Genomic DNA, 13,560 nt, shown 5'->3' on the forward strand with positions numbered 1-13,560 from the left:
TCCCTCCCCGAGTGACCTGACACAACTAAACAAGAGGGGGTTGGCTGGCATTTAGTCCAGGCTCTCCTGCCTAAGGAGGGGGCCTTTCCACAGTCACCGCCCCTATTTTGGCCCCCATTTCTTCAACTACATCCCAAAGAGCCAGCAAGATCCTTCCGAGGAGGTCTTTCCAGCCCTACATCTCCCAGAGGGAAAAGGGGGGTAAGTAAACCAGTCAGCCACAGCAACTTCATTACCCTGGCTAAAGTGGTCTCATCCCAGGGTGATCACCTGGAGAAACAGAAGGTATCCCCTGTCCCTGACTTTCCTGTGCTTCAATTCCTCCACCTTGATACCTGACAATGTATAAGTATACTTAAATATGCGCAAACAAAAATATAACTTGACATTTCTGTATTTAAGGTCCACTCCGCCAGTCATGCAATAAGCATTTATTAAAATAACTTAACAATTCTATATTTAAGGTTTACTCAGCCAGTCATGCAGTAAGCATTTATTTAACAGCTACTTAGGTAGCTAGATGACATAGTGGATAGAGGACTGGACCTAGAGTCAGGAAAACTCATCTTCCTGAATTGAAATCCATTCTCAAGCATTTGTTAGCTATGTGACCCTAAGCAAATCACTTCACCCTGTTAGCCTCAGTTTCCCCATCTGTAAAATGGGCTGGAAAAGGACGTGGCGAATCACTCCATTATCTTTGCCAAGAAAATCCCAAATGGGGTCACAAAGAGTTAAATATGAGAAAAGCAACCAAAATCAGAACAGACCTTGGAGTTATTTAGCCCAATCCTTGTATTATATTAAAAAACTTGAGACCCAGCAAGATAAATGTGTCTGCTCAAAGCCTAGCAATCTTTAACAGAGGATGATTCTTGGAGGGTACAGCTTATATGAAAGGATGAGGGCTTTGTTGACTCTTGGAGAGGGGGTGAGATCAGCCATATTACCTCTCATTCCTCACAACTAATTCCAAGCATCTATGGTGAAGCATTTACTAAAAAGGTAGGATTTATCAGTCTATCAATCAAAAGCATTTGTTAAGCACCTACTACTCAATAAACATTTGCTAAATGCCTACTATGTACCAAGCACTCAATAAACATTTGTTAAGCTCCTATTATGTGCCAAATAGCAATAAGGATTTAAGTACCTACTATGTGCCAGGTACTCAATAAACATTTGTTAAGTACCTACTATATGCCAGGGATTCAATAAGCATTTGTTAAGTGCCTACTATGTACCAAGCACTCAATAAACATTTGTTAAGCTCCTATTATGGGCCAAATATTCAATAAGCATTTGTTAAGTGCCTACTATGTACCAAGCACTCAATAAACATTTGTTAAGCCCCTATCATATCTCAGGCACTCTATTTAAAGTGTTGGAATACACAAAAAGAAAAGCTCACTAATGAACTCACTGTCTAATGGAGGACAATAAAATTGATCCTGATGGGAAGGATTCCTAGGAATATGGGGTAAACCCTAGGACTCTATAATATGGCCACCCAGGCCAGATGAGGCAACGAGAAGCCCATGTACCAAGCCTTACCCCACCCCCAAGATGTTGGAACTCAGAGCATGACCCCTTTGTCTTATTCAGTTCCTCCCTCTCCTCTTTTCTCACCCTTCTTCCACTTCTTCGACCCTTCATTAAATTTCTGAAGCCATCAACATGAATTGGTGCAAATCCCGGCCCATGTACCTTTCTTCACTCTAGGTGCCTCTTGCCCACATCTCCCCCCATGAATCATCCACAAAGGGATTCATCCAACTCCTTCCTCCAGGTCCCCACACAGCCCGCCGTCTGCCCACAGGTCTTCCCTGGCTCCTGCCATGTGATTTGGCTCCTTTCCTTTCCAAATGAAGGGCTTTGTGGCCCATCTTTCACTTGCTTCCTGCACTCAAGTAGTCAGTGGGAATATTCAGAAGCCTCCTTCATCTCCCCATTGCCCTCTGGGAAGCTCAATTCTTCAGAGACTGGGAAATTCTGTGATTCACAGCATCCAGTATTAGAAGACTCACAAAGATTGTAAGAGTGTTTTTGTTGCAGGGAGAAGCTGAGGAATCAATTCAAGAACCGGGCAGTTTTATAAAGGCAATTCATGCTATTCAATTCTGTGCCTAACTCACTGTGGAGCTGTATTCCTAACCAATCTAATCCAATCCCATAAATACATAATTATTACTGGATAAATACAGAACCATCAGGGAAACAAACATTCCACAAACACCCAATCCCTGCCTTAATGGATCTTTATAAAATGTATGTTCAAATGATCCACTTCAATGGGGTGTGAATATACAGATCAAATAATATCAGATGGATTCTTTTCCCACTGGATCATCATACCAAACCCTTTGGAATTACTATGAATGTATTAATAATCAAATTAACAAAAACCATATGATCATCTCAATAGATGCAGAAAAAGCATTTGATAAAATCCAACATCCATTCCTATTAAAAACTCTTGAGAGTATAGGAATAAATGAACTTTTCCTTAAAATAATCAGTAGCATCTATTTAAAACCAGCATCATATGTAACGGGGACAAACTGCAACCCTTCTCAATAAGATCAGGAGTGAAACAAGGTTGCCCACTATCACCGTTACTATTTAATACTGTATTAGAAATGCTAGCTTTGGCAATAAGAGTTGAGAAAGAGATTAAAGGAATTACTATGAATGGGGGGCTCAAAAATGTTGTGGGGTTGGATGCAAACAACACAATGGGGACCCCTCCCTGTCGATAGGATGACTTGTTGGCCTGAGACCTGTTCGTGCTTCTTGTATATCTATTTGCAAAGGCTTACACCTTTTCTTCATGTATTTTCATTAAGGATACCCTTGATACATATGTAAATTCTCCTCATAAAGATTTTATAGAGACAACAAAGTAGGCATATGGGATGGTGATGATTAATGGCCTCTTGGCAGTCTTTTTTGGTCATGAGTCAGTAAAAGTTTTCCCCAAAAAATGTTGGTTATCTTCCCCCTTTCCCATAGCTTGAGAATGGATTTAGTTGCTTTTCCCATCTTTCTTTTCCCTCACGTAACTCCTGCTTGGTAAGCACAATAGGATGCCATGATATTGGGACCCAAGTGGATCCTGTCTCTCCTACGCCTAATGGCAATAGTATATTCCATGATCTCAACATCTGTTCATTCATGACCTCTTTGTTTGCTTTCCAACTTCATCTTTAAATGTTCTTAAGACGACCGGGCTTAGAGCTCATAGCCAACTTTCTGCAAATTCAATTTTTTTCTCTTCCATTTCTTCTCTTTCCCTGTTTCATGAGATGATGCCATTCAGGATATTTCTATTGTCGTCCTCTGGGAGAATTACCAATATTTGTCCTCATAATCTCATGAGGTTGTTGCTACTGGTCCCGAGGATGCCTCGGAGGACCAGGAGATGATTCTGTGACATGTGAGCGAGTTGGATTGCAGTGAGGGAGGGCCGTACAGAGTCACCTGCCTTTCCCCTCCAGAGCCATGTGGGTCTAGTGGCCAGATAGAGATCAGGATGCCTGGAGATGGCCCTGGACTCAGCTGAGATCTCTAACAAGTCTCGATGTGACTGAGGAGACGCCCATTCAGTGATTAAGGCTGGCTAAGAACTGAGGCCGAAAATGGCTTTACAAGGTTAAAGCTCAATGGAAAACCTTATTTCCTATAAGATAAAATTCCCATTTCTGTGTTGGTTGTGAGGACAAATGAGATAATGTTTGTAAAGGGATTAGCACAGTACCGGCACATAGATGCTAGCTAATCTTATTATGACTACCTTATTGATCTATCAGACTAACATAATAGGGTTTCCACAGCATGGAACATTCCCAGAGTTGCCTTGCCCATTTTTGGACAGTCACGGATGCTAGTTGAGCTCTGAAGACTTTGGGAATGACAAGTCAGTCTCCTCATTGACTGCTGGATTTGTTGCTGGGTCTGATTCTTCATGATCCTGTGGATCATGATGTTTCTTTGCAAAGATATTCCAGTAATTTGCCATTTCCTTCTCCAGACTTGCCCAGGGTCATACAGCTGGATTCGAACTCAGGTTTTCCTATTCAAGGTCCAGTGTTCTAACTATTGAGCAACCTATCTGCCTGCTGGATTATCGAATCTTTAAAAGTGACCATTCCATTATTGTTCGGTAAGAAATGACCAGCAGGAAGATTTCAGAAAGATTTGGAGAGACTTACATGAACTGATGCTGAGTGAAATGAGCAGGACCAGGAGATCATTATATACCTCAACAACAATACTATATGATGATCAATTCTGATGGACCTGGCCATCCTCAGCAATGAGATGAACCAAACTAGTTTCAATGGAGCAGTAATGAACTGAACCCCAGCGAAAGAACTCTGGGAGAGGAGTAAGAACCACTACATAGAATTCCCAATCCCTCTGTTTTGTCCGCCTGCATTTTTGATTTCCTTCACAGGCTAATTGTACACTATTTCAAAGTCCGACTCTTTTTGTGCAGCAAAATAACTATATGGACATGTATACATATATTGTACTTAACATATACTTTTAACACATTTAACATGTATAGATCTATCTGCCATTGAGGGGAGGGGGTAAGGGGAAAGAGGAGAAAAATTGGAACAGAAAGTTTTGCAAGGGTCAGTGCTGAAAAATTACCCATGCATATATTTTGTAAATAAAAAGCTATAATAAAAAAAAAATCAATAAACTTCTAGTCATTTGTTAAATGCCTAAAAAATAAATAAAAGTGACCATTCCTCACTTCTTGTTTTCCTTTTTCTTCTGTAGATCATGTCAATAATATTTGAAATTCTCCTGACAAGGGTAAAAAAGAAGTGATACCATTCTTCCAAAGAAGCAGCATATAGCATATAGTATACTATATGCTAGCTAGAGTAGGCTAAGTGGGCTAAACCTTGGGCTTCGTTTTCTAAGTATACATGAGGGAACAGTAATCCTAAGATACAAGTGCCCAGCTTTGGAGGCAAACTGGTAAATTCAAGAGTCCTAGAGGTACTAGGTATCCTGGCTGGTATGAATTGTCAATAGGGGAGTTTCTTCATCAGAAAAAATGAATTCTAAAAAGGGGAGGTGTTCAACCTCTGACCTGATCTTCCAGATGACACCGATCTAAAGCCAACTGCATGGAACAGTGCAAAGCCAAGGTGAAATATAAAGTGCCTACTCACCAGTCCTACAAATAGCAACATGTCCTGTTCCGTGTATCATTTTCCCAAGAAAGTATGAGTCGTTATAAATCACTATAACCCATTTTAAGTCTCGGTTTAGACACACCTAAGAGCCTCTGTTTAGCATTTCTTTAATGTAGAATAAAAAAATAGCTCTCCCATATCTGATTCATATTTTACACAAAGTACCTTTCTATACCTCCTTTTTAGGGGGAGATGCTCAACACAAGACAAATTTGAGCCTATAAAACAAAGAATGTGAGAAAAATAGCCTACCCACTCCATTACAGACCAAACAACTTCAGGGAACAAACCCAGTTTTCATCTGCCTGGGACCAAAATTGAAAGAAGCCCCTGGAGGAGAGAGGGAGAAAGTGCAGTATCTCAACTCCCCAGGTCCAATAGCACTTAGATATATAGATTAGAATTTAAGGTCCTCCATATTCTGGCTCTATCTTGCCTTTCCAGCCTTATTTCACATCAATATTCTTCTCAGATTCTCTAGTTCATCCAATCCCCAGGTCCAACAGCACTTAGACATATAGATTAGAATTTAAGGCCTTCCTTATTCTGGCTCTATCTTGCCTTTCCAGCCTTATTTCACATCAATATTCTTCTCAGATTGTCTAGTTCATCCAAATCAGATTACATACTGTTCACCAAATTTGTCATTTCACCCTCTGCCTCCATGTCAGTTCTTTCCCATACCCAATATAAGCCATTATGTCAGCCCCAAAAGTAAGGCCAGGAAAAGTAGGGCTCCGTAACTTCATGAGCTTCTCTCCTAGAAATCCATTCATGTTCCACCTCGAGGACACAAGCCTTCTGGATAGGATTCTCCAGGTCCAGTCCAAGACCCTTAAGATCCAATTGCAGGATGTTTCCCCAACTACCAGGGAATTGCTTCCTGAATTTTGAGTTTCCACGGCAATGAGTGTGCTAAGTGTTTCCACACCAATGGGTGTGGCAAGGTGGGTTACATGGTAATAATGCCTTACCTCAGAATTCTTAATTTCATTTTTAGGCTCAGCTCAGGTGCCACTTGCTTTAGGAAGCCTTCTCTGATTCTCTCTTCAAATTAACTTGTATTACAACTATATTTATTATCACCTTAGTAGAAAGTAAACTCATTGAGGAAAGAGGTTATATTATTTTTGCCTCTGCATCTCCTCAGTCTAATATACAAAAAGTTGGAGTTTAATAAATGTTGTCTTAGATCCACATCCAGAGAGAGAATTATAGAGACTGAATGTGGATCAAAGCATAGTAGTTTCACCTTTTTTGCTATTATTGTTTGATTTTTCTTGTGATTTTTTTCCGTTTTTGGTCTGATTTTTCTTGCACAACATGACAAATATAGAAATGTGCTTAGAAGAATTGTGTATTTAATCTATATTGTATTGCTTGCTGTTTTGGAGAAGGGGAGGGAGAGAAGGAAAAAGAAAAAAATTGGAGCACAAAACCTTACAGAAATGGATATTAACTGTCTCCATGTATTTGGAAAAATACAATATTATTGAGAAAAAAATTTAATGTTGACTTGCACAAAGTTGTAATGGAATCAAACCAAGTGAGAGGAATAGCTAAGAAGCCAAGAGAATGGAGAGGAGGAGATGTGTGGGACAGCTCAGGTAAAGAAATCTGTAAAATGGTATCAAAGCCAAAAAGAACCAGAAGGGGAGAAGGGACCTCTAACCTATATATGTGGATCCCAGCCGGCACTGCTGACTCAGGAAACTCTATATTTACATAATGTTTTTTGCATTTAAAAAATATATATTTCTCAAATATATTTTAATCTGGTTTGGTTGTGCTTGAGTTTTTACAGTCAATGCGACCTGGAATATTTATTTGAAACTTCTGAGATGATTCTAGAGGGGTGATCCCACAAACCTGAAGGATAAAGAGTTCCACTGCTTAAATAGTGGATTCTCCACTCCACACACAAGCTGATTAGAAAGCAATGGAGGAAAGGAGAGGGAATTGGCAATTATTAAGCACCTACTATGTGCTAGGCACTGTGCTAAGTGTTTTACAAATATTCTCATTTGCAATCCTCACAATAACCTTTCCAGGTGGGTTTGTTTTATATCACCATTTTATAATTGAGGAAACTGAGAGGCAGAAAAGTGACTTGTCTAAAATTACTGAGCCAGTAAATGTCTGAGCCTGGATTTGAACTCAGGTTTTTTAAATTCTAGATCTAGTCACTGCCCAGGGCTAAGGTGTTCACTTTACAATCCCCTATTTATATATTTATATCATGTTTATATATTTATGTTTATAAACATATTATGTAAACATATACAAATAAATTTATAATATATAACACTTAAAATAATAACAATTCCCTGGATTACAGTGAGGCTTAAATGAATTCTTACGAGAATGTGCTTTAAAAAGCTCAGGATACTACTGAAATAAGAAGAGAGAAGGATATTAACACACACACACACAATTGAAGAAGGAATTCTACTTTTTCCAACGATATGCTAAAGGATAAGTCAATTCACGTAAAATGAGGCACTGCAAAAAATCTTGACTTCTAATTCTGATTCAAGATACATCCTGGCTGTGTGAATCTGGGCAAGTCACTCAATTCTGACCTCAGTTTCCTCATCTCTAAAACGGGGCTAAGATTGCACTGCCTAGCTCTCCTAGGGACACTGAAATGCTCAAAGAAATGGAGACCCGTGAGTTGCTCTAACTATTGCTGGCAGAAGACAAGGTGATTGGAGAAGAAGGACCTTTAGAGATCATGGTTGGGCCCCTGCCTCCAACACTGCAGCTGGAGATTACAAAGGGAAGCTTGATTCCAGTGCTCTGGGACAGATGACTGATATGACCAAAAAAGAAGGGGAAGGTTGCACTCGGAGCCCAGGTCAGGGAAAGCCCAGAGAAGGAAAGCACAGGAGGAAAGAGTGACTCAGAGCGATACCGGACAGGAAGAAAACAGCAAAAATTAGCAACCGGTTGGATATGAGAGGTCAAGAACCTCAAGGAATCCAAAATAACTTCCGAGTTTTGCGTCAAGAGAACAAGACTCTGTTCTCTATCCAGCAACCTCCCTAGATCTTTTTAGCTTAATGGTGACCTGGACCAACCTTCAGCCTAAGAAAGTAATGGGTCAGGAACCTAACCTACCTGGGTGTGAACATTCCCCTAAACACGGGTGGATCCCAAAAGTCAGGCAGGAAGAAAAGGGAATAGAGATTAGGATCAGAGGCAGCCCAAGGCAGCAGTCACTCCTGGTTCAGTGTGAGAGTGCAGCCCCATGGAAATCGGGGAAGGATGGCCGAGCTTCCATCGGCCTGGTTTCCAGTGGGCCTCGGCCTGGCCACTGTCAAGGACACAACAAAAGGCTAGCAAAAGTTCGTACTCCCCAGGCTGGGGGCCCGATAAGCTGAGCCCCAAGAGAAAGGTCTGGGGCGGTTGGAAAATGTACTTTGGTTCATTGCTCCAGTCTTTGGAAGCCTTGATCTAAAATATGGACTTCAACATGGAAACTTCGCTCTAAAATAAGGACTTCTATATGCTGATTCTGTCCTGGCCAAAGAAAAGGTCCAGAGGACTGTTGGAAAAATACTCGTAGCGAACAATTCTTCAAATTAAATAGAGCTGTGGGATCCTGAGCAAGTCACCTTGCCTCGGTTTCCTCATGTATTATGCATTAAATGTATTAATGCATTAAGTTGTAAATGTATTAAATGTATTAATTTAAATGTATTAAAATAATAGCACCCTACCTCTCCGTGTTGTTGTGAGGATTACATGAGATAAACACAGGTATAGCACTTTGCAAATCCTTAACAAACGGTACAGATGCTAGTTGTTGTTATTATGATCATGATTGTGTTTTTCAGTATACTAGATACCAGAAATGCAAAGACTGACAAAATATGGACCTGCTTCTGAGATTCTAATTTAACCAGGAGGAGATATGCATGAATGAAAAGCTATGATAAAAGAACGGCATTCTAAGTACTTGTCCTGGCTACACTATATTTGGGGTATTAGGTTCCGTTCTGGGTGCCAGATTTGGGTAAGGACACTGGTCATCGGGAAGGCATTCAGAGAGGGCCTTGAACATATACCATATAAGGAACTGGGGGGAGGGGGGGTTAGAGTAGAGAAGGGCCTGCAAATAGCTGTTTTTCAAGGCCTGTTATAAAAAGAGGGATTCAACTTGGTCTACTTGGGTCCAGAGGGCAAAAATGGGGGCATTGTGTGTGGAAAGAGGCAGCTTTGGGCTTTATATAAAGACAGAACTTTCTAGCTGGGTAGGATTATCCCGGCATGGGATGGGATGGCCTAGGTGGGAGTAGGTTCTCCCTAGATAGAAATCCTTGGGCCTTAAAGACTATTTGGCTGCAGCAAGGATACTCAAGTACACGGTGAACTCAATGGCTGGCCTCCAAAGTTCCTTCTATCTCGAAGTTCCTCTGATCCAGTGAAATTTGAAGGAGAGATCCAAGTATGAGAAAATTGAGAAAAATCCTTTTTATCTCTCTGGGGTCAAGTAAGGAAGTCTTCCTGGAAGAAGTGACACAGGAGAGGTCTTTGAAGGAAGAAATGGAATTCAAAAGATGAATATGAGAGGAGGGAGAATCCAGATATAGGGGATGATAAAAGCAAAAGCACAAAAATGGTACAGGGGAGGATTTAAAAAGAGATCTAGAGAAATTCAATTAACCTGGAACACAGCATAGGAATGGGGTATAAAGATCAATTAGTCAATCAATATTCATTTAAGTTGCTGGAAGGGTAGGTTGGAGCCAGTTTATGAAGTCTTTGAATGCCAAGGTAAAGAATTTATACTGAGATAGCCACTGAAGTTTTTTGAGTGGAGAAATTACTGTGGGCAAAGGCACATACAACAGCATTAAGTGGGCAGTGGAAACAGTGGAATATTTGGAGAAGGCTAGAAGGAGGGAAACCAATTAATTAGGAGACTATACTAATTTAAGACAGAAGAAATAAAGGCCTAAGCTTGGGAGATTGCTTGGGAGTAGAAAGGAGGGGATGGAGATCTTGTGGAGAAAATGTGGGAGGGCCTTCCACTTACAAAAGACAGAAATGACTGAAGAGAAAGGAGACCCTCCCATCCCAAGGCGTTTGTTCACCAATTCTAAATGCACAGATCCCCTCCTTTGAAAAAAGCCCCTTCCCTTTCCCTCCCCGCCAAGGCCCTCCGTTTGGCTCTCCTCCATTTACACTTTTAACGGCCAGGCTCTATTCCGGTAGCTGCCCAAGGAAACCGAGCTACGTTGTCTGCCTAGGACCCCTCCTAAGAGCGGCCCCAGGATTGCCCCCTTCCACCCCGACCTCCTCCCTCCGGCACCCGTATTTCTCGATGTCCACACCGGCTTCATCCTGAGACGTGCAGCCCCCACCCCCCAGGGAGGGCTGCCTATTCAGATCCACCCAGGAGGGGTCTCGGTAATCGACCCCCACCTCGCCCCACCCCCAAGGTAACACAGCGAGCGAGCTGGCGGGCCCGGGCTCAATCCAGTAAGGGAATTTAAAGAGCTGAAATCTCCCTAAAGAAGCTTTAAAGCATAAATTAGCCCCGCCCCTCTGTCCCTAACTGCACCTCTAAACTAGCAGGGAAGAAAATGCCGAGGTGGGGGCTTATCTTGGGGTTCCTTACAGAGCGCATCCTGCCTCCTCCCCCCACCCCGCAGCCCCTCCACAACCGGGGCCGCCGCAGCACGTCGAGTGCCCGGCTTGACGGGGACCGGGTTCCCCTCGAGGGATCCCCGGCAGCCGGAGGGGGGGTGTCCTGGGGATGCAAAGCTGGGAAAGGCAAGCTGGCCCCAGAAAGATCTCCAAGCGTAGGCTCTCTGGGGTGGAGAGAGAAAGCCAAGCTGGAGCTGGGCTGGAGACTGGAAAAGCCAGGAGGTGGTCGTCCAGATGGAACTGGGGGCGGGGGGGAGGCTTTTACCACTCCCTTCTCCGCCCCCCAAAGGTGGAGGCCCCAGGGCCAGTGACTCACCTGGTCCCGGCTGCCCAGCCCGGGGTCCCTCCCGAGCGGCAGCTCCCCTGCCCCCGGGAGAGGAGCTCCAGGGCATTGCCTGCTCCGGCATCCCCGCGGCCGCCCGGCCGCCCGGTATGAAGCAGGAATGTCACACTGTCGTCTCTGACCTCCCTCTTCCCCCCCACCCCCCCCTTACACTTTCCACAGGAAATGATTAACTCGAACGGCTGCGGGTTCCCATGGTAACCGGCTCTCAACACTTGGAGACATTCTTCGGTGCTGGAGGTGGGCAAGCAGCCAGAGGCTGAGGAGAGGAGCTGGAGAGGAGGGGTGGGGGGGCGGAGGGAAAGGGGGTTCCCAGGACCAGCCAGCCCCGCCCCCCCAGGTACGGGGCCGAGGTAGCGAGCACACACGTGCTTGCACGCGCTCACACGCATGCACACCCATGCACACCCGTACGGACCCTTGCACACTCACAGCGCAGGGACGAGTTGCAGAACGCCCCCTTCTCCCCAAACCCTCCAGCCCCCCCTCCCAACCCCAAACACGGGTCAAGGTAGTCAGAGCAGGTAAGGAAGAAAAGACACAAACTAATTTGATGTCTAAGGGGGAGAGGGAAGAGGAGACCCCCGACAACTCCTGAATCAGCAGAGAGCTCCAGACCAGACCCAAGAATAGTTATTCCCCCTTATCAAGCCCCCAGACTAAATCTGCTGCTACAGAAGGAAGGGATTAGGAGGACCTTAAACCCAGGAGACAAGAATGACAGCTGACCTTAGGAGCAGTAACTCAGGGAGCCATTGTTCTTTGTCTCCCAAACAGTGCCGGCATTTTATTCTGAAGAGAACAGCAATATTTCCCCTCCGGCGTGTGGAAGGAGTAAAAGAAAGAGACTTTACACGCAGCCTGAATGATGATTCTGCGGGAGATAGAGCGGGGGTGGGGAGGGATGGGCTCAGTGTCCCCTCTCGGCTTTCCAGGTAAAAAAGACAGAATCAAAGGCAGCGAAGATGCTCAGAGAGATAAAGGCTGGTTTTGTCTGCTGCTGCTGCTGCTTGGTAGGAGAGTGAGTGAGAATTGTCTGGATTTGGGCCCTGGGCTGAAAGTCAAGAATCTTGATCAAAGCAAAGTCCTGCTTAGACTGCAAATTATGTATCAGGGCCTCTGGGTTCTCAGATGGAACATAATTTGTCTATTTAGAAAATATGATAAATAGAAAGATACTGGGAGGAAGAGGTGTCTATACTTATGGAAAATGTCATCAATAATGTCCAAAAGGGTCATCATCATTCTCTCTCCTGACAGATTGCACTCCCTCTGAGACTTAGTAAGCCATCTTAAAGAGTTTCAAAATGATTTCTTCAACCTGGAGATGGGCTCTACAAATTTAGCTAGGTTGCTCATCAGACACAAGAGGCAAAGAGTCTCCAATTTTTAGAAGTATTTATCTACTTACTGATAATCACAAGCAACTAATATTTTCCTTCCCACTGTGCTCCTCCCCCCAGTTGGACAATTTAAAAGAAGGAAAAATAAAATTCATCATAAATATGCAGAATCTGCCAAAACCATTAACCAAGTCCAAAAAGATATGGCTCATTGTATATTTTAAATAGGACACTTGGTGACACAGTGGATAGAATGTCAGGCCTGAAATCACAAAGATGACTCTGTGAATTCAAATCTGGCCTCAGATGTTGACTTGTTAGGAAGACTAGTGTGACTAGTGTGATCCTGGGGCAAGTCACACTTAACTTTGCTTGCCTCAGTTTCCTCACTTATAAAATGATTTGGAGAAGGAAATGGCAAATCATTCCAGTATCTTTGCCAAGAAAACGCCAAGTGGGTCACAAAGAGTCATTGAACAACAGCAGGTTTTAAATGCATCCCCTCTCTGGCAAAAGTCTTTTGGGCAAATGATAGCACAACTCCTGGTCACCTGCAAACCACAGTGAAGCATTTGAATAGGTCTTTGATAGAGACTGTATGGAAGTGGATTTAGAAATCCCTTATTTGTCAGAATCCTTCATAGAAGTTCTCCCATCATACTTGATCATGACCCACAGTAACTCTGGCTTCTCAAAGACAATGAGAAGGAACGATTGGCTAAAGGTAGAGTGATACAAGGGCCTGTCTTGATGGTCAGAGGGTACTCATTGAGTGATGGATTTTTAAGCCACAATAGCTGATACCTAAAATATCGCATGCTTTCTAAAAAATAAAAATTAGAAAATGTTTTCCTTTGTAATCTTGTGTGTTTTATTGTATGTCTTTAGAAACCTTATTCCAAAGAGTCCATAGACTTTAGTAGATTGCCCATCATACACACACACACAAACACACACACCTTTAAAAATTCCTGATCTTGAAGGTTTTAATTAGGTGATATCT

The 13,560-nt window shown here is 43.1% G+C and overlaps 1 protein-coding gene across 2 annotated transcripts in view; it reads right to left on the reverse strand.

Moving 5' to 3' along the window:
- Window positions 1-11,334, reverse strand: part of KIFC3 (kinesin family member C3) — a 58,931-nt gene extending 47,597 nt beyond the window's left edge. For both annotated transcript variants that reach the window (XM_051974556.1, XM_051974557.1), the window contains exon 1: window positions 11,188-11,334. The gene's annotated coding sequence lies outside the window, so the exon portion shown is untranslated. The remainder of the gene's footprint in view (window positions 1-11,187) is intronic.
- Window positions 11,335-13,560: the final 2,226 nt, after the last annotated feature.

Source organism: Antechinus flavipes, chromosome 2 (assembly GCF_016432865.1).
Source record: "Antechinus flavipes isolate AdamAnt ecotype Samford, QLD, Australia chromosome 2, AdamAnt_v2, whole genome shotgun sequence".
NCBI lineage: Eukaryota > Metazoa > Chordata > Mammalia > Dasyuromorphia > Dasyuridae > Antechinus > Antechinus flavipes.